General features: G+C 41.1%; 1 protein-coding gene across 3 annotated transcripts in view; it reads left to right on the forward strand.

Moving 5' to 3' along the window:
* The first annotated feature begins 8,938 nt into the window (after nucleotides 1-8,938).
* Nucleotides 8,939-22,758, forward strand: part of nek7 (NIMA-related kinase 7) — a 224,589-nt gene continuing 210,769 nt past the window's right edge. The window contains exons 1-2 of one of the 3 annotated variants that reach the window (XM_069937882.1): nucleotides 8,939-9,176; nucleotides 10,090-10,156. The gene's annotated coding sequence lies outside the window, so the exon portion shown is untranslated. The remainder of the gene's footprint in view (nucleotides 9,177-10,089; nucleotides 10,157-22,758) is intronic. The other 2 variants (XM_069937880.1, XM_069937881.1) reach the window with 2 other exon arrangements.

Consider the following 22,758-nt stretch of genomic DNA (forward strand, 5'->3'; position numbering starts at 1 on the left):
TAGGAGATAAGAGGGTGATTGGTGGGGAGGGAAGAGTGGACAAGGAAATCACAGAGGGAATGGTCCATATGGAAGGCAGAGAGTGAAGGAGAGGGGAACATTTGTCTAGTGGCAGAGGTGGCGGAGGAGGATGTGTTGAATGCAGAGGCTGGTGGGATGGTAGATGAGGACAAGAAGAATCTGTCCTTGTGTGGGAGCTAAGTTGATAGTGGTAGAGGGAAAGCCACATTGTTTGAAGGAGGAGGACATCTCTGATGATCTGGCATCAAAGTCCTCATCCTGGGTGCAGATATGATGGAGGAATTGAGAGAATGGAATGGAATCTTTACATGGGTCAGGGTGGGAGGAGGTATAGTCAAGGTGGCTGTGGGAGTTGGTAGGTTTATAGAAGATGTCTGTTGAGAGTTTGTGTCCTGAGATGGAGACAGAGTTTGAGGAAAGTGAGAGTATTGCTAGAGATGGACCAAGTGAATTTGATGTCAGGGCGGAAGTTGGAAGCAAAATGGAAGTCAATGAGCTCATCAAGGGTGCATAAGGCAGCACCAAAGTATTCATCAATGTAGCAGAGGAAGAGTTGAGTGGCCTTGCCTGTGTAGGCTTGTAGCATGGATTGCTCCACGTAACCAACAAAAAGGCAAGCATAGCTGGGGCCCATGTGGATACCCATAGTTATCCATTTAACCTGGAGAAAGTGCGATGAGTCAAAGGAGAAATTATTGAGGGTGTGGATAAGTTCTGGCAGATGGAGGAGGGTGATAATGGAGGAGGACTAGTTGGTTCTATTGTCCAGAAATAAATGAAGGGCTCTGAGGCCTTCATTATGGGGAATGTAGGTGTATAGGGATTAGATATCCATGTTAAATATGAAGGAATCAAGTTTAGGCAAATTTTGCCAGACAGAGGAGGGTACAATGTCAGCTAATTTGATTTCTATGTCTATCAGTCATCCCTCTGAGAAATTAACTCTCTTTCTCTCTCTCTCTCTCTCTCTCACACACACACACACACACACACACACACACACACACACACACACACACACACTGTGACAGAGTATTTAGAGGTGGTTTGGGAGCAGGTTGCACACAAACATTTTAAAACAGAATATTTGCAGGACTTTTGCAAAATGCTTTTTGCAAAGAAATTGCAGAATACAGCTTGCCTGGGAGAGCATGTGATTTTTTCAGGCAGAGACAGAACAGCTTTGCTCTCAGAGGGAGGGAGTGAGAGAGAAGGAGACCCAGAAATCAGTTCCAGAGGGATAAGCTGGCAAACTTTGGAAGGCTGCCTTGTCAAAGGAGAAGACTGGCGGTCTGAAAGGTGACCTGAAAGAAAGAGGATCACCTGGAGAATCCTGAAGGGGGCAAGTTTCGTTAGCAAGACTGATTGAGAAGGAATCAGTTGCAAATATCCTGGAAAAGGAATCTCTCTCTGAAAACCAGCAAGAACCCTCCAGAGTGGTAACCATTTGCCTGTTAAGCACCAAAAACTGATGAACTTTGTTAATGCTAACTTCTGTGCTCAGTACAAGAATTGCCTGCAACCAGTAAGATTGTACTGTGATCCAAAGAACTTTTCTCATCTTAAATGTACATTACACACACCTACGCTTAGTATTAGAGGCGGGATTAAGTGGGTTTGGTAGGTTAAGTAAGTAGGTCAAGTTATAAGTTAAAGTTTAATTCTGTTTTCTTGTTCAAATTAAAAACTACTTCTGTTTAAATAACCCTCTGTTGTAGTGCATATCTATTGCTGTTGGTTTTTGGGGTCCTCTGGACTCCGTAACACGCACACACACACAAACTTTTTTTAGGAGTAGACAGAGGTGCACCAAAGAAAAGGTACAAGGACTGCCTAAAGAAATCTCTTGGTGCCTGCCACATTGACCACCGCCAGTGGGCTGATAACGCCTCAAACCGTGCATCTTGGCGCCTCACAGTTTGGCGGGCAGCAACCTCCTTTGAAGAAGACCGCAGAGCCCACCTCACTGACAAAAGGCAAAGGAGGAAAAACCCAACACCCAACCCCAACCAACCAATTTTCCCCTGCAACCGCTGCAATCGTGTCTGCCTGTCCCGCATCGGACTTGTCAGCCACAAACGAGCCTGCAGCTGACGTGGACTTTTTACCCCCTCCATAAATCTTCGTCCGCGAAGCCAAGCCAAAGAAAGAAAGAAAAAAAAAGAAACATAGGCATGTCTTTCCAACTCTGCATTTTGCGACTCCAATGCTAATTTGTCCATTGTAGCGAGTGGTTCAGTGAATAAAACACAACAGAATTGTTTAATGGAATCTTTGCAAGAGTTTAAATAATTACAGTTGGCGTGCTATCACAATTTCCTGACCTCTGAAGTCAAGTGCATCCCAGAGTTCTTTGTGACCCCCAACCACTAGGAGTTCCTGATCCTGTGGGGGCTCACAACTATGGATGCTGGTTTGATAATGGAGTGGCGCGGTTCGCCACATAACGTACCCCTCCCCCCACCCCCCAGAACTGGAGTTCAGAGGTGACACTGCAGTCTCACCTATATGGTTAGAATGAGCCAGCAGACACTCCCTGCACCGGGGGCATGTCACCCATACCGGCTGATCTAAGTCCACATGTGCCAGCTTAAGACGATCCACCGAAATCATTGTCTCTGAGCTGAACCAACAGATCTGTTTAATGGAACCTTAGCAGGAGTTTAAATAATTAAAGTTGGTGTGCTATCACAATCACCTAACCTCTGAAGTTACGTGCCACCCAGAGTTCTTTGTGCCCCCCTGGCCACCAGGAACTCCTGATTCTGCAGGGGCCCGCAATTACGGACACCAGTTTGATAATGGAGTGGCAAGGTTCACCACACCATGTTATTTTGGCCATGTTCTTGCTCTCTGACTGTTCACATTCACTCATTGACCAGTAACCATGTCTACATATATCCTCATGGTCTCCATAGATTTACTCCATCAGAGAATATTCGCCCTTCCTATCCCACCTGCAGCTTCACATAACCAGATCAAGCAATCATGGGCAACAATTTGAGTCATTTGGGATGAAGGTCTGCATTCTTGAAAGAATTGCTATCTTGCAGTAACAAGGTCCATAAGCCACTCAAGCTGATAGTATAAGGTTTAGAGCTCACAGTTGCAACAATAATGGTTCCATCACAACAATCTTAACAATGTGACCATGGATGATGAAATGTTAGGAGTCATTGTTCAACCAGCTGGAAAGATGAGAGGTAGTGAGCCTGGAAAAGGCATGTAATTCTTTTTATGGATACAAGTGTGGTGATTACAAAAGGGCAGGTAAGCGTTGACGCCAGGACTCACGATGGCCGAAGAACACACATTTGAAGAAGGGAGTCTGCTTTGCGTCATACATTGAGAGAAATGAACAAATTTGGGTTTAATTGGAAGTGGATCAAGTGCACAAGATGGTTGAAGACACAATATCCAATAATTGGGTGGACAAGGGCAGCAGTGGAATATCACAATTGTGCATGGCGAGGTGACAATCCCTGTTATGAGGTTGTGTTGTGAGTTGAGGACAGAATGAAGAACCTATCTTGTGTGACATTAAGAGCGTTTGTAAAAAAATCAAGGTTTTTCAGAATTGACAATTTGTTTGTCCATGAGAAAGAGTGGTGCACATATTCACTGCAGCACAGTGCAGCCAAGTAAAACAAATATTGCAGTTCAATGACAGCAAGAGACTCGGGCAGAAGATGAACATGCTGGAAGTCTCATTGGGGACCATTAATGTGGTTGCAATACAAGCCTGCAGAGGGAAACAACAAGCGAGGTCGAGAAGTAGGTCAGAGTGAAACCTCTTCATGATGGAAATCTGTTTTCAGTCCTCAGCAATTTCAGCATCTTTAGGACAAAGGATAACTGAAGGCAGCGAGGTCTCTCCTGAGAAGTTGGGAAATGGAATGTTAGGTGCTTGGATGGATTGGACCTGGTGACATTTGGAACAGATGAAATTTAAGGCTGAGAAATGCAAAATGTTAACTTTTAAAACAAAGATCACTCTAAACTGAAATGCACAAATCATTTTTTTCTTTTTAAATTATTTTTATTGAGTTCAACATATCAATCCTACATACCAAGTCTTCTAATAAAACAGATAACAGGTCCTGTCATATACGTATCACAAATTAAATATAAATGCAAATTGAAAACCTATCCATAATTGTTTATTTAATAATATTTATTTAAAAATAATTCTGGACAGAAATTAAGTGAAAATACATTTTAGACAATCCCTCGAGCTAAACAAAGGGTAAGTTCTGTCTAATTTAATATGATATATGACAACCATATTTAACAAATTAATCTAAAAAAAAAGCAATGAAATCTAAAAGGTGGAGAACAACAGAGCTATCTGGGAGTATAAATGGTTATTTCAAGTGGCAGGATAGGTTCAGAAAGAGATTTAAAAACTTTAAGGAACCTGAGAGTTAAGAAGTGGATAGTACAATGGGAAATTACCTGGAGAATTAATAAAGGCATTTGAAATCATGAAGGATTTCCACAGAGAGTTGAAGTGAGAGCTACAGTGAAACAGAATGAAGCCAAAAGGGAAAATATTTGAAAAAAAATGTAGACATACAGCATTATTTTCCAATAATATTTATTTCTTTTAACATTTATTTCTTATTTATTGTGCATACTATATCTATGTGTGCTTGCAGTGTTTTATATTGAATCGGAGAAAGTTGTTTTGTCAGGTTGTAGAGTACTTGCACAATTGGATGATAAATAAACTTGAACTTAAGTTTATATATGCAGTTACTTTTGTTACGGATTTGATGCATTTTATTTGGAGAGTGATGAGTACACAAAATAAATGTATTATGTTTGGTGTGTTCATCTGATTACGACAAGTGGTTTATTGTATTAGCCAATTATGTTAGTTGGGCGTTGTAGTGTGGACTGTGGAGGTGGTAGCACACGGCCTGGGAAATATGCAAAGGATGGCATAAATGGGAGGAACAGGAATTACTTTCTCACACACACACACACACACACACACACACACACACACACACACACACACACACACACACACACACACACACACACACTCTCAGGTCTTGAGAATGTGTGAGTAGACAGTAGAACCAACACTGGTCTGAGCAATAGGTGGAAGTGCGAGTAGGAACAGTATTCAGGCATGGGAGGGTCTGCAGCCAACAGTCCAGCAAAGATAGGTGCTCCATAGGTGCTGAATGGTATGACCTGGATGTGTGGCTGCCGGTGCGACCCCCAGTTACCCATGGGATGGTACGGCAGCTGCTATCTGTGATGTGTGCCACCATAAGTTTCATCATTCTGAAGGAGCACCTGGATGAATGGCCACTATGATGGAGACGCTGGGCAACGAGATGACCCTGGTACTTCGGCATAAGGAGAATTCAGGATGGCCTTGGGCTACCTGCTCATAGATGGAGGTAGTACAAGTGTTGTTGTTGGTACGATGGCATTGCACTTACATTCCGGGTCAGTTGGGAAATACCACTCACTCATCACATATGAAGGTAGGTGAACAAATTAAATGAGCCAGGGACCAGAACCTTGAACACAACACCCATGGCAAGCTGGTGGACCTGTGGGGTTTGGTGGGCCAATTGAGAGTATGGGGTGCGTGCAGATACATCCGTGGGGTACTCGCCTGTGAGTGGATTGGCATGGCGTGGTGACTTTTGAGGGGTGGAATGTTGTGTGGATTGTGGAGGGTCACGTAAACCTAGTCGGAAGTCACCTCACCGACCAATCAAGGGTTAGATCTGTCCACCTGTGAGGCTGACAAATAAATGGTCCGAACAGGTCACATGAATGGGGCCTCATGGAGCTTACTCGTCCCCTTTTGTTGCTGCCTTGAGTTTATCATGGATGGGGTCAATTATGATGGACCCATTCCAGATCCTGAGCTGTGGTCGATGATGGAAACTTTCTGAGATTTCCTGCTTCTGGCTTATTCCTTGAAGAAGGGTCCAGGCCCAAAATGTCAGCAATATATCTTTGTCTCCGATAATCGCTCAAAAGACGGGCTGAATTCATCCGACATTTCAGTGTGTTTTTACTACAATCTCAGCATCTGCAGACTTTCATATTTCACTTGATTCTCTTTGAATCCATTGAACCTATTGTGAACACAACTAGGGATTTTCTTTAATTTCCTGATTTTTTTTAAACAAAGCCTCTTTTTAGAATCTTGCTTTTGCTGGCAAGACCAGAACTTATAGCTGTAAGTTAACTCAATATAGGATTCACTTGCTCATGTAGCCCTAATATTTATACACCTGGTTCACTGAGCTTCTTACAAATGACCACCAGGATGTTGATGGTGGGAGACTCAGCAATATTAACATCGTTGAATGTTAAGGGTCAGTTGATAAACTCTCTTTTGTTTGAAATGGCCATTATCTGGTACATTGTGTTGTGAGTTTTACTTGCCAGTTACCAACTGATGCCTGATCAGGTCATTTGTCTGAGTGCTACTGATACTACCTGTCGCATGGTCAGGTGGTCGGTGACTAAACCGGCTCCTGTCTAGGTTTACCTGGTGCGGAGGGTGGCTAGACACCCTGCATGATTAAAAACAAGACCAGTCAATGGCGGATGAACCCTCTCGTATGGTCAACAGCCATCTAGCAAACACGTGCTGTGAAGCATGGAAAAGGCATCCCTTGCATCAAAGCTTGGTCTGGCCATTTACTGCAACAGAACTTCCCCCAGCCATCTTGGACCTCTTCAGGCTGCTAGATCCAGGAGGGGATGTCAAGAGGGTGGGTCTGGACCTGTGCAACTTCTACTCACCTAAATCCATTCACGCGCACGTTGTTCCTTTCTGAGGAGTTGGGTATCTTCATATCAAACCCCACAATCTGACTGAAAGGAACTATCATCATCCTTTGGCATGGATAGCTTTTAGGAAAACCAAACGATGCCTGAATGTTGAACACAATTTGCTGGAGGTATTCAGTGAGTCAGCAGCATCAATTTGAGACAGAAAATGGTCGATGTTTTTGGCTAAATTCCACCAGCAGTTTGCATTTTGCCTCAGATTCCAGCATCTGCGTGTCTTGATGTTTGAATGTTGGCCTGATCTTTCAGTGAGGATGGACTGTTTAATTTGCTGAGGAATTGGAATTGAATATTGTACAATCACCAGCCAACATCCCCACTTCTGGTTGTACTGCAACATAGAATGTTTAGCTCCTTTCAAACTTACAAGTAATCCCAATTGGATTTTAAAATGTCTAGTGTGAAAGGAAAATTGTCTCAATCAGATGACGTCATCTCACACTGGAGACTGATGGCCTTGACCCTTAATTCAATCCCCAGCATCTGCAGAGACTGGTATTGCAATCAGACAAGTGCAGAATGTGCAATTGCATTGTGGGATTGAAATGACCCAAGTTTTTGCAGGAGTGCAGGATTAAAATTAAGGTTTAAACTTTGCCTTGGGGAAGTCACAGCCGGGGGGTGGGAGAGAGAAAATAAATAGCAATAGTGGACAATTTTTAATCAGCATGGGAAAGTTGGTAGTGCTATAGCACACAATTTATAAAGACCATGGGGAAAAAAAGCGATGGTGGACCTGACTTCCCAGAATGCTGTGTAGCAGAGAAACCCTTCATGAGTCTTCCCTGCATACAGCTCTTTCTCTGTTGCATGGAATTCTGGGAGGGCATGTTTTTTCCCAGGGTATTTCTATATTGTGCGCGATAGTGCTTACAATTTTCCTATGCCGTTTAAATTGTGTGAGATAGCGCTACCAACTTTCGCGGTGTTTATAAATTGTGTGCTATAGTGCTACCTACTTTCTCACGCTGTTTAAAAATTGTGTGCTATCGCTATTTATTGCTACTACTTTCCCACTGTCCCTTATAATGGTTTATATAGGTCAGCACAACAATAACGGGCTTATTCATCATTAAGCATGATTAATTTTGTTTGAGTACAAGATCATAATACATTGATCAGGATTTAGGCCAGGTCCATCATTGCTCGATGCTTCATGACATCACTGGTGGAATGTACGATAGTCCTAACCTCAGGGATGTCTCCCTGCAAGTGTGAAAGCGTTCCGTGTCCCAGTTAGGAGTGGTCAAGTGTGAAAAGCCAAACCCCCATTCCTGTCCCAGGACACTGAATGGCCAGTTTAGTGGGACTCAAGTGTGAGCTGACTTCAGGATTTTTGGTGATTCATAGGAAATAACAAAATCATCGAGTGTAAGATTGGTGACCTTTGTAACTGGAGTAAAATTTGAGTCAGATCTGATATGACAGTAGTAACATACAAACAGCTTACGGATCTAAATGAACTCCAAACAATATTTGCTGTTTCATTTATAGGCTTGAAAAGAGATTTATAATCACATTCAAGTTGGCTAGCCATAGAGGGCTTTATTGTTTTGGTTTCAGCAACTTTATGAATTTCTCCAATGAAGTAGAAAATAAAGTGTTTTGCAAAGTCTCCTGTTTACTTTCTTTGACTTAAAAGTGCATTTCTCTGCCGATCATTTCAACAGGACTCTTTGAATTCTATCAGTTTAATATGTTGTCTTAGCTGTTTACCAAAATGATAATACAATCACCAGGTTTCAATTGTGCGTTTGCACCAAATGTGGGAGACAGCAAGGGATGTATTTCACCACGTGGGAGATTGACAAAGCTCTATTGAATGATCGGGCTCACCAGAGAAGATAGAACAAGGCGAGAATGACTGTCCAGGACATTCAAAAACCATCTCCAGGAAGAGAACCAGTGGGGGCAGGCAGGCAGCAACATACCTTGCAATTCACGTTGATGGGCAGGAGGCGATGCCGCAATGTTACAGCTTGAAGAAGTCGAGGCGATTTTAAAGATGCCGGGTTACAGACGCTGAGGCAATTTGATAGCTGTAAAGATTAACCCGGGTGATACACCTCTGCTCTGCTCCAGGAGCAGCCCCGCCCTCTGTTGAAGCGCCGGGGAATGCTGGGACGTTGAGACCGATGGCGGCACGGAGGCGGCCGGGCGAAGGCGCGTGATTGCTGCACTGACATCAGCTCGCGAGCCGCCCGAGCGGCGGCTTCACGCGCGTGTGAGCGGGCGCAAGGAGGTGGCTCTCCAGGCCGAGGGCAGCCACCGAGGAACGGCGGCGGCGCCGTCGGCCGCTCAGCCAAGTCGGCTACTTCCTGGTAAGGACATTGTGCGGCGGGCTGCCGCCCCCCGGGGAACTGTCATCCATCCGCTCGATGGCCACTCTCCCTCCCCCCCCCCCCCCACTCCCACTCCGTTTTAATTTAGGTCAACGCCGTGCTCCGGCCTTTTCATCGAACGGTCCTCCTTTGACATCGGCCTCAGCCGCTCCACGTCGTGGGCATTGGCACTGAGCTGCAGCTGGCCCGGCCGGTGCCCCAACCTTCAGTTGCTCCGCTTTCCATGTCCCGTCAACGGAGGGGCACCGCTTGCACCAGTGCTCCGCCTTGCTTTACCGTCATTGGTGGGTCTGCTCATCCATCCGGCTCTTTAGCTGCCAGGCATGTGCCAGTTGTTGAACTGGTCGGTGCTTTCCAGCCATCTGTGATTTCAGAGGGCACTTTTGGAACCCAAACCCAGTGAGCAGGTAGGGCAAGTCACTGGGAAGGAGAATTCTTGAAAGTACCAGTTTGGTAGGGGGGAGAACAAGAATTTAGAACTTCAAGAGTAAGGGGTTATCCTGTTTCATTGGGATTGGAGATATGGAGGGATTTCTTTTGAGGCTTGTGACTCACCGCCTGGAGGTTCTCCACCGCAGAGACCAGTGGAGACTCAATCATCCGATATACCGGTATTTAAAGTAGACATTGAAAGACAGGTGAACTATACTGGTGTCAAGGGGAGAGGAGTCCAAGATTCAGCCATGATCTTTTGGATGGTACAGATTTAAGGAGTTGACCGCTCCTCATTATTGCTGCTTGCGTTCTGAAGAGATTGTTGATCGTCCTATTTTCTCTTTTTCTTCTGTATATTTTTGAAACTCAACTCGGTTGCTTGAGTTAGAAATTCAATACCTAATATTTAGTTGTTGGGATGAGCAAAGGTTTAATTTTCTGAAACATTATCTTCCAGTACTGTAAGAAAAATTGATGATCTATCAAGCACCATGGAGGGTGGTGGAAAAGCTTATCTTAATTGGGTAGGTGATTCAGATTCTTCAACAATTTTAGCCCAAATATGGAACATTTCCAATACATCTGTACAATCATTTTAACATTAAGTGTGCATGGATCAGCATACCCAGTCCATTAGTTCAAGAAGAACAAGTTTGGAAACGAGCAGAATTAAAACTTGGGGGAAAAAAAAAGTTGCAAACCAGAAATCCATAGACAATTACGTTATTCTTTGGGTAGATTGTTTTTCGGTACATTGAAACAGCAGCTTTTTAAAAAAAAAAATGTGCATTACAGTACTTACAGCATATTATCTTTCATAATTCATTCCAATCAAAATGTTCAGATACTTCTTCAGTTATTGAGAAACGTGAGTTCATAATGCATATTTATAGTTGAAAAATGGGTAATGTACCATTTAAATTTTGCCTGCAAGTTTATCCCTGGTATTTTGAGCTTGATTGAATTTTAAATATTTTTTGAGACTGCCTCTTGCAACTGTCCGCCACACACCATTCATTTTTGTTATGAGCCTTGTTAATATGAATTGCTGTTGTAAGGAGCAGGCTATTTATCTTATGAAATGCAGGATTGCTCCAAATGGAGTGAACACATTGGTCCCATGTTCTTTCTTATTCCATATAGGTGCAATTTATTCTCTCGCAAGACCAGACACAATTCACTTTTTGTAAGCCCTGATTTATTCTGATGCCTGCTTCTTAACAAGCAGGAAGTTTCACAACTGTGTTCCAAAATTTTAAACATATGCATTTTGGGCATTGAACTTGTTGCAGTAACAGTGTCTCTCTATTCAATGTGTCAAAATCAGTGATGAGTTGGTACACCTTTCATATATTTTCACAATTTTCTTTGGTCTGATGAGAATGATCCCATCTTCATCAATTTAATTTTTTTAGCTCATATTTTATGTCTAGCTTAGTAAAGCTTTTCATTACTTTCTACAGAATCCTAAATGATATGATATGAATTGGAAGCCATTCTCCAATTACATTTGACCTGTGCTCTTTATAGTTTCAATGCAATTTCACTGTTTTTGTACTTTTTTTTTAATGACTCCCAGGATTTAATGTGCTATAAATGCTATGACTCTGTCAAAGGTTTATACTTGTATGCATCCTCTGTTCTGTCTGAGGTGAGAATGGAAGAATATAAAAGCCTTTTGGCTTTGCGTCAGCTTTGCTTTTTTTAAACCTTCGTGCCACTTTTCTGGAAGAACCGCATCGATATCTTGGTTTTCTGAATATGGCAAATCACATCTTGAATGTAATCCACAGTCCTTGGATAAGACTTTTATGGTTTTTTTTACACTCTTGGTGCAGAAAATTCTTCTCACCTTGGTCCCCTTACTTTGAGACAATGATTACTTGTTCTAGACACTCTGGCTAGTAGCCGTATTATCTTGGCATCCACCTGGACAGGTCAGTGTTTCATTGAAGTTGTGTGGCTTTCTTCTGAAGTAGATCCTGCTTAATTACTGATCTTTTACCCATCCCTGTGAATTTCAAAAATCATTTTGGTTGAAAATTATTTGTATTTGCTCTATGGCAATGTTATCCTTCCTTGGGTAGGAAAAGCAGACCTGAACACTATTTTGAGTGCGGACTCATTGGAGCATATATAATATTAACAAGGCACTTTTACTCTTATTCCAACCCTTTTGCATTAAAGACCAACATAATTTGCCTTGCTATTTGCATGCAGTGATCGCATGTTAACTTGTACTGACGTGTGCAAAAAGATTCCAGTTTGCTCTGAATGCTAATACCTTTCCATATCTCACAATTTAAAATTGCTCTTTTTTTCTCGTGAAATGAGTGATCCAGCATTTTTCAGACTAACTCTTGTGCATTTACTTTGTGTCCGAAATCTCAAAGCCCATACTTGCAACTTGGCTTTGTATCATTAATATATTTGGATAAATAACACTTGGTCTCTGTCTAAATTAATGATGTAGATTGTGAACTGTTTATGCTTCTGCTTTGAACCCTGCAGTGCCCTACACAGCCTTCAATGCGAAAATTAGTCTTATTTTTGACTGCTTTCTTGTCCTCAATTTATCCTCAGTCCATGCCAGTATATTATCTACAGTCGTATCCAGTCTTGTTTAATATTTGTTTTTCTTGTGCGGCATATTATTTAAAGACTTTGCAAGGCAAAACAATTACACCCACTGTAGCAATGCAGAACAAGTTCTTTGCTACTACTTTTCAGATATTTTGGTACTTACCTTACTACTGATATAATTCCAACTGATTTGTTGTTTTGATTTTTCACTCTCCCTTGTTTCTTGAATCTAAGTTTAATTATAAATTATAATTATAATGTTGTGTCATTGATCTTTTATTGTCCTGCATTCTTTCTGTCAGGATGTATCATTCATACTACTTCATGTTAAAATACTATATTATCATTATCTTTTGAATTACATTTAATTTGCTTGTATGCTCATTCTGCCCCCTTATTTATATTCTCAGTCTTTTACTAACCACATCTAATTCATAGTTGAATTCAGTGAAGAATCATGGTCTTCCCTCCTCCAGCGTGGGGGGGGGGGGGGGAAAAACAACTGTTTGGAGCAATTCCATTCTTCTGTCTAATAACTATTGCGAACTCCCCTTTTAGTAAAATGAGATTATCACTAAGAGGTAGAATAATCAGGAGGGACTGAATGGTCACAGTTAACATTTCCCACAGGCACAACACATGTCAAACCCCAGCGATAATTCAATACATTAGAAGAACTGAGGGAAGGCTTGTCACAGTCTGTTCCAAAATTTGATATATTTGCAAAGACAAGGGAGAACCATTCTGGTTGTTGAAGAGGAAGCAGCTTTTGAAAACACCTCTTGTGACCAGTCATTTTTGTGGAATTCAGAGCAAGCATGCTCTGTGAATGATTGGGCCTTTTCAGTAGACTGACCTGTGATAGGAGGATCTTTTTTGGAACCAAAGTGCTTAATTTTGATTGACTAACAGTGGAGGACACTTGGAGAGACTGCTTCATTTTAAGTGTGACTAGCAGTGAAGGTACTTGGAGAGAGTGGTGCCAGGGTCTTGGAAGCTTTATGGAGGTCACCCAAATTGGGTCTTGCCTCCAAAAGGACCAGACATGTTGCGACCACAGCTCGTATGGATGGACATTTTTTCAAAGGCAACGCAAGAATCTGTGAGTGTAGCAGCCACAACTCCAGTCTTTCCATCAGTTCAACATTAATTTTGGGCATCAAATTTCAAAGGCCTGCACTTCAACACTGAATTTAAAAGACTGAACTTTGAAGAAACCTCTGGATTTTGGCCTAGACTGTAAAGATTTGGGTATAACACACAGACACACACATGATCTCTCCACGGGATAGATTTAGTGTTAAGGATAGTTTAAAAGTTAAGACTATAGTTTAAGAGTTAGAAATAAAATTAGTGTTTTAATATTAAACACTGATTCATTGTCTATTGCTGCGGTTTGTAACATAACCAGTTTCCTATCTGTGCAAAATAGCTTGAAACTCCATTGAAGCAGCACCTAAATTCTTTATATCAACCTTGTCAATTAACAAAAAGATTCAATCAAATTAGTTAAGCTCTATTTTTACTGCTTTTGAAATTTCTGCTGTCTTGTGTTCAATTCAAACTTCTGCAAGTACCTGATAATTTTCTCCATGTTGTCAAAGTTTACATGAAGTGAACAAGTAGGGCATTGTTGGTATTTTCCATGACTGAAAGTTATATTTGTGTTATTTGAAGTTGTTCTGCCAGAAATGGGTTGACCACATTTGCATTACTGATGTGTTGCCTTTTTCATTTTAAAAAAAACCTTATTCTAAATATTGACTACTTTTCATATGTTTTAAAAAAGTGCATCTATTCTAGACAATACTTTTTGATGTTTGCCTTCATACTCTTTCCCCCTCCCACCCCCACCCAAGAGCTATTTTAATTTCATACACTTCAAATCTTCTTTTGACTTTCAAGGCTGGATAATTGAGGTATTTTTAATTTTATACTGAACTTATGCCATAAGTTTTGATCCTTTTGAACAGTTATGTCCAGTGATCTGATGAATAAAAATGTTAGGATTCACTGTCATAGATTCAACCTACATACTTGTCATTTATTACTGTTGCTTACATCAAGTTCTTATTCAAAGCAAACTACTATGGTTTCTTGATACCTCCAGTCTTAACAGAAAAATATTGAAATAGGATATCTTTGAGGCAATTATTGTTTTCAGACAATTGTTTTTCTTCCAGAAAAAAAAATCACATTAGGGTGTATAACAAGTTTATTGCCATATACATTGTACAATAATTGTATGCACTTCAATTCTTGTTGCTGAACAGGTACTTTCCTGTTCCTTTTTCTTGCAGTAGTATGCATTAATTAAATTAAAAAGATAATAAATGCAAATGAGAGGTTATAAATACGCAGATACCGTTGGACAAGAAAAAAGGTGCCTTTACAATAGTGCAGTCGGTCGTTTTTGTGGTGTTGGAATAATTAATAAGGGGAAGATCAAAAATCCAATAGCCATTTGAAATCAACTGATCTTAAACTGGACTTTAGGCTTCTGTAACTTTTTTCATGAAGATACCAGCAAGAAGAGGTTGTAACTAGGTTGATGAGGGATCCTTTATGATGTTGGCTGTCTTCGTGCCTCACATATCATCTGTTGTTGAGTGGTCAGAGCCTGTGATGGACTTGACTATGTTTGCTACCTTCTGCAGTTTTCTGTACGCCTAGGAAATTGTGTAGAACTATGTCTTCACTCTTGAAGTAATGTAAACTAAAGTCTAATGAACCTTTCCTGTATTTTCTATATTGGCTATCTTTCCTGGGTGTAATTGAAACCTCTCAGCAGCTATCTGGAATTTTGCCTGCTGGTCCTAGAATGTTTGTATGCGTACAAGATCAGGGCTCCCTTCTGCTATCCCCAATGGTCTTGATTTTACAATACATTGAGAAGAAAGTGTTAATTATTTTGTGCAGGATTTAGATTTTGTTTCAAAATATCTCTGTTCTTTCATATTGTCATTGTTCAAATTATCTGTTGCGTCGAGAGAATAAAGTGTAGGTTTAATTGATGGATCCTTAATTTGATACAGTGGAAGCAGAGGTGCTTTCAATAATATTTTAACCAAGTGGCACGTAGTGTAAGGAAGTAGTAGTTTCAAAATTGAGGCACATGAGGTATCTTGCATCTGTATCCACATCTTGTTTACAAATAGTTTGTAATTCTCTTTACACTCAACTACAATGTTGTGATTTCAAGCCCCACATCATCAGGACAAGGAAAAATTCCAGAGGGCTGTTAACTCAGCCTGCAACGTCACGGGCACCAGACCACTCCATTGAGGACATCTACATGAGGCAGTGTCTTAAAAAAGCACCCTCTATCCTCGAAGACCCACGACCACCTAGACCATGCCCTTTTCACTCTGCTACCATTGGGGAAAAAGGTATAGGAGCCTAAAGATGAGCACTCGGTGACACAAGGACAGCTTCTTCCCCACTGCCATCAGATTCCTGAATAACCAATGAACCAAAGACACTGCCTTACTTTTAGTGTGCTACTATTTTTATTTTTTTAAATATTATTGTTGTAAGATGGTTTATAATATGAATGTTTGCTCTATGATGCTGCTGCAAAGCTCTGAATTTTGTGACCTGCTCACGACAATAAATTCAGATTGTAGCGGCTGTGTAGCAGGCCAAGCAGGCTCTCAGCACGGTAATGCAAACCGCCACCATCAGTGCAGTGCACGGACTTACCTAAGGGCTGGCATGCTAGTGGTACTGAGTGCCAAGGGACGGTATGTTGATCAGCTGGGTCCCCTGCTGAAAGGCACGGGACGTTAACATGTCTCAATTTAAACATGCTGGTCCTGTGGACCAACAGCTGTCACTTAACAAGGTCCCACCTCGTCCCGTGGAGCCCGGGAATAAAAGCTGCTTGTAAAGCCTCAATAAACCAGTCTTGAGTTGACTACTTTGGTGTGTGTTTGTATTTCTTTAGTAGATTTTAATTTTCCACATATTGACTGGGCCTCCCATATTGTAAAAGGCCTGGATGCCTTGGAGTTTGTGAAATATATTTAAGAAAGTTTTCTAAATTAATATAGAGAGGTACCAACTAAAGAGAATGCAATACTGGATTTCCTATTAGGGAATGAGAAGGAACGGACAGGTGACAAAAGTATGTAGAGCGCAATATTTTGGGTCCAGTGATGATAATGCCATTACTTTCAAATTAATTATGGAGAAGGGTTGGTCTGAGCCTCAGATTGAGATTCTAAATTGGAGAAAGGCCAATTTTAAGGAAATGAGAAAGAATCTAGAAAACGTGGATTGGGATAAGTTGTTTTTGGGCAGGGGTGTGCAAGGTAAGTGGGGAACCTTTGAAGGTGAAATTTTGAGAATAGAGAGTTTGTGTTCTTGTCAAGATTAAAGGAAAGGTTAGCAGGCATAGGGAACCTTGGTTTTCAAGGGATATTGGGGATTTGGTTTGGATGAAGTGAGAGAGGCCTATATAGCAGGTATAGGCAACGTGGAGCAAATGAGGTACTTGAGAGTAAAAATGCAAGAAAAACCTCAAGGAAGAAATTGGTTGCTTTGGCAGAAAATGTGAAGGAAAATCCTAAGGGTTTTTATAGGTATATTAGGAGCAAAAGGACAGTAAGGGATAAAATTGGTCCCCTTGAAGAGCAGAGTGGTTGGCTTTGTACCCAGCCAAAAGAGAAGGGGGGAAACATCATAAAAGGTTTTTCTCATCAGTATTCACTCAGGAAACAGGTACTGAGTCATGGGATAAAAGGAAAACGAGCAGTGAGGTCATTAAGAGGAGGAAGTGCTTGCGGTCTTAAAGCAAATAAGGGTGGATAAAACCCCAAGGCCTTGTATGATATTCCTTCGGACCTCGAGGGATGCTAGTGTAGAAATTGCAGGGACTATGACAGAAATATTTAAAATGTTCTTCGCTATGGGTGTGGTGCCAGAGGATTGGAGGGTAGTTCAGCCGGTGAGCCTACTAGGCAAATTATTAGAAGGTGTTCTGAGATTTGATATTCAATGACAAGTTGAACCTCCTATCCAGCACTCTGTGGTCCGTCAACTCCTGTGGTCTGGCATGTTTTGAATCTGCTGCCGTTAGTACAAATCCTTGCAGGCATGGCAGGAATCAAACCCCAGACCCAATCGCTAGCCTTGTCAAGGTCAAATCTGCCATGCTTGCGACTGTGGTTCAAGTCCAATGCTGTTTAAGGAGTTTGTACTAAAGTCCTGATCTCTGGCACTGTAAAGATGTTGTGCTAACCGTTCCGCCAACAGTATTATTTCTTGTTTTAAGCTTTGTTCTTCCTTGATATGTTTACATAGGGGGTTCCCTTCGGGGTCAATTTCTGTTTTTCTGGCATTTTCTGTGCTCTAGTTCTGGCCAGGTCCTGTCATCGATTGATTAAAGAGGTTAAATCTGTATTTGGATAGCCAGAAACAGATTAGGAATAGTCAGCATGGATTTGTGCATGGTAGATCATGTTTAACCATTCTTGTAGAGTTTTTCGAGGAGGTTACCAGGAAAGTTGACAAAGGAAAAGCTGTGGATGTGGTCTACGTGGACTTTAGTAAGACCTTTGACAAGGTCCCACATAAATGGGAGGTTAGTCAGGAAGGTATTCATGGTGAAGTAATGAATTGGATGGGAGAAACCAGAGAGTAGTGGTGGATGACTGCTTCTCAGACTAGAGGCCTGTGACCAGTGGTGTACCTCAGGGATTAGTACATTATTGTTTGTCATGTATGTCAATGATCTGGATGATAATGTGGTAAATTGGATCAGCAAGTTTGCAGATGACAGTAAGATTTGGAGGCATTATGGACAGTGAAGAATGTTTTCAAATCTTGCAGAGGGATCGGGGCCAGCTGGAATAATAGACTGAAAAATGGCAGATGGAATTTAATGCAGACAAGTGTGAGGAGTTGCATTTTGAAAGGACAAATCAAGAAACAACATAAACGGTAAATGGTAAGGCAATGAATAATGCAGTTGAACAGAGGGATCTGGTAATACAGATACATAATTTCCTGAAAGTGCTGTCACAGGTGGTTAGGGTTATAAAGAGAACCTTTGGGCATATTGGCCTTCATAAATCAAAGTATTGAGTATAGGAGCTGGGATGTTATGGTAAAATTGTGTAGGACATTGGTGAGGCCAAATTTGGAGTATTGTATGCAGTTTTGTTTACCTGACAGGATAGCTATCAATAAGATTGAAAGAGTGCAGAGGACATTTACTATATTGTTGCCTGGACTTCAAGAACTGAGTTACAGGGAAAAAGGTTAAACAGGTTAAGACTTTATTCCCTGGAGTGTAGAAGAATGAAAGGAGATTTGATAGAGGTATTTAAAATTGTGACGTGGATAGACAAAGTAAATGTAGGTCGGCTTTTTCCACTGAGGATAGGTGAGATACAACCAGAGGACTTGGATTAAGAGTGAAAGGGGAAAAGTTTAGGGGGAACGTGAGGGGGAACTTCTTCACACAGAGAGTGGTGGAAGTGTGGAATGAGCTGCCAGCTGAAGTGGTGAATGTTGTCTCAATTTTAAAATTTAAGAAGAATTTGGACAGGTACATGGATGGGAGAGGTATTGAGGACTATGGACTGGGTGCAGGTCAGTGGGACTAAGCAAATAAAATGGTTTGGTACAAGCTGGAAAGGCCAAAGTGGCTTGATCCTGTGCTGCAGTATTCTATAGAAGCCCTGATAGCTCAGTGGTTAGAGCACTGGCTTTGTAAACCAGGGGTTGTGAGTTTGGTCCTTGCTGGGGCCTAATTTTTATGAAGGGTACTGGACAAAGTGGCGACTCTGTCTTCCTTGTGGAGACAAAATTTAAAGAATTTCATGTTTGTTACATTCTAAATAATGGAACCTTTAACCTTTATCAACTGCAAACTTGTTGATCCAATTTACCACATTATCATCCAGATCATTGATGTAGATGACAAACAACAATGGTCCCAGCACCAAATCCTGAGGCACACCACTGGTCATGGGCCTTCAGTCTGAGAAGCAATCGTCCACCTATACTTTCTGTCGAATCCAGTTTACTACCTCACAGTGAATACCAAGCTTTTGAACCTTTCTGTCTAACCTTGTCAAAGGCCTTATTAAACTCCATTCAGACAATATTGTGACAAATTATGTTGTTTTATAGGAGATAAGTTGTGGGGCCTGTTTTAGTGTAGGCCACACACACAAACCCTTCACAACACAGATCTCATTTAAAATGCCAGAGCTCTACTCAAGCCATACAGTCCAGGCTCCCAGTGCCTTTGTAAAGACAATGGAAACTGCTTTGCTGAAGGACTTCACAAGTAAGTGATAATTGGACATGTTGTAATGGATTATTGTTTAGGAAAGCAACAGATGAACAAACTCAGAAGATTGGGTCTGGTGCTGCAGAATGTCTGAATGCAATTTGCTGTTCTAAGAGGGTCATGTAGTTTTCCCAGAGAGAGAGAGAGAGAGAATTCAGTTCTACAGTTCAGCAGCAGCAGATGGGACTGGAACAGGACAAGCTGCCAAGTTTGTGGAAAAAAAAATACCATTTTGAAGATGGGTTGTGAATTCTTAGTTCAGCCTGTTCAAAGCCCTTGTGGTCCAAACAAGAGGAGATGGCTGGCTGTAAATAATGTTTCACTTGAGATGAGGAAAACAGCAAACGAACTCTGTGGTGACCTGAAAGAAAGAGGCTATTGTCTGGAAAATCTTGATGGCAAGACACTGAAGTGGCTGAATGAAAGAAATCAGTTTGTGTGTGTCCAATGAGCAACAAATCTCTCTGAAAACCGGCAAGAACCTTCCTGAGCAGTATCCTTTCAAGCACCAAAGCCTGGTGAAGATTCATAAATGTTAAATTCTGTGCACAGTATAAGAGTGAGATTGGACTGTAAATCATAGAACTTTTTTGAACTTACACACACATTGCATACTCGTGTGCTTAGAATTAAAAGGGGGTTAAGTTAATAGTAGTAGTAATAAGTTAGAGTTTGATCCTTAGTTGATCCTGTTTTCATTTTTAAAGATAATTAAAAGTGACTTTTGTTTAAGTAACCATTTGTCTTGGTGAGTTTCTGTTGCTGCTGGGTTTTGGGATCCTCTGGGCCCATCACAATATCCTTAACCTTTCCTTTATCAACTTTCCTGGTAGCATCCTCGAAAAACACTATCAGATTGGTTAAACATGATCTGCCATGCACAAAGCCATGTTGACTGTCCATAATCTGCCTATCCAAATACTTGCATATCTGATCTCTTAGAGCACCTTCCAATAATTTACCTACTACTGATAACAGGCTCACTGGCCTATAATTTACAGGGTTACTTTTGGAGCCTTTTTTAAACAACGGAACACGAGTCATCCTCCAATCCTCAGGCTCCACACTCATGGGTAAGGACATTTTAAATATTTCTGCCAGAGCCACTGCAATTTCTACACTAGCCTCCCTCAAGGTCCAAGGGAATATTTTGTTGAATTCTTGTGTGAAACTATCTCCCCATACAGGCAACCCCCATGTTATGAAATTGGCCCCTGTAGAATTCACAAATTGCTACCCAAAAATTTGAGATGCTGAATTAAATTTGCTGTCATGGGAGAGTAAAACTATATAAAACAATCAAATGTACACCTTGTGTTCTTGACACCTGCACAAATGACATGGCTTTGTGTCAATGAGAGTTGCAATATGGCTTGTTTTCAAGAATGCAATTCCCTTGGTCATGTGAGGTAGCCTGTAGTAATTTTTTTCTCTTTCGTGATTTTATTAATGTTGCTGTGAAGGCAAATTTTTAGAGAACTGCTGAGAGGTGTCAATTGCACCAATAAAACTGAGAATGTGTGTCAGTACAAGGCACTTTTTCCCCCCAGTAAACTCATTTTTCATTAGTAATGTGAAATGTGAGTAGTATCATTAATTAGGCATGTTTAGCTGTCCTTTAAATGTGCTGCCTTTGGGCAATTGTGATCTTTCCCTTTTAAGAACAACATCATGTCTTGATATAAATATAGGTTAAAAAGAGTACTTAAAATATTTTGACTTTTGGTCCTGTGAATCCCAGTTCAGTAATATTTTTAGTAATTGAAACATAAGTTGTGCATTTTTTAGTGCAAGACTTATCTACAATTACAGGCCATACCTGGGTAACCAGTGGGGACATTTATTACAGACATCAATGGGTTGATTTTGTCTGTTGGTTGAAAAATAAATACAAAACACTTCATATGGCAACCATATTTCTGCAGTAAAGCCAAAAAGACAACAATTACTGAAAGTGAAGAGACTAAACTAATTCTTTCATACTCAAGAATGAATGTGCAGTATGTACGTACAGATGTTGGACTTTGGAATGTAATTACGTAGGGATTTTCATAAATCGGGCACTTGTAACTAGGGGACAACGTGTATTGCCACTCGGCAACTATTCTGAGCCAGTATCATTGTTGTCGTTGGTATCCAATCTGTGCTGTTCCTTGGTGTTTGTTTTTTGTTTTGTGTCAGGTAAGTTGACTGCTGTTGCAAGGTCAATGGAAGTTGCTCTTTAATGGAACTTTTTTTGTCTATACTTGTGGTCGCTTTTTGTGCAAAATAGTTAGATTGCAATTAGTCATTTCTGTACAATGTGATTTATTCACATTCACAAAAACTGAATGCTTAATTAAGGTTGGGTTCATGATTGAAATAAAGAAGTTCATTTTGTCCTGGTACTTAGTTTAGTTACATGACAGTGTCTTTAAAGGTGGGGGCAGGGTGGGGTGAGGGGTGGCGTGTATGAGAGAACAGTTGATGGGGTAAGTCACGACCTACAGAGCTCCTGTGATTTGTAATAAAATATTATTTAACAGCAATCCAGGCAATGTCCTACCATTTGATTATCGTTGGCAATGCTTTGAAGTAATAGGGGTGGATTTTGAAGTGCTGAAATGTCTAATAAGAAGGCTAAAAGTAAAGACAGAATGCAGCAGCCCCGGAAGCTTACCTTGCAGACTGAAAGCTGGGCCTTGCCTGATCCTGTCTTCCCAGGCAGCTCACTGTCAGACCAGAAAGAAAAGGTAACTGACTTTGACTGGCTAAAGCTCGCAGTGCTGACTGAACTTTGCAAAGATATTGTAGAGTCCATTAAAATGGAGATAAGAATTCATATTGGAGAAGAGTTGGCTGCCCTTAAGTCAAAACTCAGACTATAAAATAAAACACAATCCATGGCTTAAAAAGTAACCATGGACTAATTTTTCTCAGATGCTGTTGGGGAGATAGAATGTACAGCCATGGTGCACTGATGACCTACTCAATGCAAAAGAAAAGTCAAACTCTCATCATCTATTATGATAAAGCAAGAAAACAGATGTAAGGATTTGGAAGGAAGGTCCTGGAGAAATAACATCAGGATAGTGGAGGGTTCTTGCTTGAGTGAAAATACAGTATCCGCTTTATTGAAAGCGCCATTGGTGGACTGAGCACACCACACCCTAAGGTCAATGCCAGGGCTAGGAGAGTGTCCCCGGGCCATAGAGGTCAGACTTCACTATTACAGTGATTGTGTGGATGTCCTATGCCAAG

The sequence above is a fragment of the Narcine bancroftii genome, chromosome 5 (genome assembly GCF_036971445.1).
Source record: "Narcine bancroftii isolate sNarBan1 chromosome 5, sNarBan1.hap1, whole genome shotgun sequence".
Taxonomy (NCBI): Eukaryota; Metazoa; Chordata; class Chondrichthyes; order Torpediniformes; family Narcinidae; genus Narcine; species Narcine bancroftii.